The 943-nt window shown below is 44.9% G+C and overlaps 1 non-coding gene across 1 annotated transcript; it reads right to left on the bottom strand.

Moving 5' to 3' along the window:
- Positions 1 to 565: 565 nt before the first annotated feature.
- LOC141715910 (small nucleolar RNA R71) lies at positions 566 to 672 on the bottom strand. Its single transcript, XR_012572652.1, has one exon. It is a non-coding gene; the product is annotated as a small nucleolar RNA R71 (small nucleolar RNA).
- Positions 673 to 943: the final 271 nt, after the last annotated feature.

Here is a 943-nt window from a genome sequence, read left to right as displayed (position 1 = left end):
ACTCTTTTCGGTTGTGTTTCAGGTACTTTAGCAAACGTTTATGCAAACTCGTTCTCGTGCTCGCAAGAGGACCTTAGATACAGCTGAGGAGAAAGACGAAGTTCTTGATACACCGGAGAAGTTAGATTTTGAGGATTCGGATTCAGGAACTGAGCAGAAAGAACCAGTAAACATGGGAGATCGTATTGTTCAAGCTGATCCAGCTCTTATGGATTTTTCTCGGCCTAAAATTGATGACATTCAGTCAAGCATCCTTCATCCGGCTATTCAAGCTAACACCTTTGAAATCAAGCCGGGCACTATTCAGATGGTGCAGAATTCTGTTTCTTTTGGAGGAGCGGCAACTGAAGACCCCAACATGCACATAAGGAATTTTGTCGAGATCTGCAGCACTTTTAAGTATAATAGCGTGACTGATGAGGCTATCAAGTTGAGGCTTTTCCCATTCTCACTGAGGGATAAAGCTAAAGACTGGTTACATTCTGAACCAGCTGGGTCAATCACTACGTGGCAAGATCTTGCGCAAAAGTTTCTGGTGAAGTTTTATCCAATGGTAAAGACTGCTGCTATGAGGAGTGCTCTTACTTAATTTGCGCAGCAACCTACAAAATCTATGTGCGAGGCTTGGGAACGCTACAAGGAAATGTTGAGAAAATGTCCACATCATGGAATGCCGGATTGGATGGTAATCACTGGTTTTTATAATGGTTTGGGGGCCCAATCTCGGCCCATGCTCGATGCAGCAGCTGGAGGCGCCTTATGGGCTAAAAGCTATACTGAGGCGTATAATCTTATCGAGACGATGGCTGCAAATGAGCATCAAAACCCAACTCAGAGGATGACGTCAGGCAAGATAGCAGGTATTCTGGAAGTTGATGCAGCCACCGCTATTGCAGCCCAGCTCCAAGCGCTATCAATGAAGGTTGATTCTTTGGCTACGTAT

This window comes from Apium graveolens, chromosome 3 (genome assembly GCF_009905375.1).
Source record: "Apium graveolens cultivar Ventura chromosome 3, ASM990537v1, whole genome shotgun sequence".
Taxonomy (NCBI): domain Eukaryota; kingdom Viridiplantae; phylum Streptophyta; class Magnoliopsida; order Apiales; family Apiaceae; genus Apium; species Apium graveolens.
This window is presented reverse-complemented; position numbering and strand designations above follow the sequence as displayed.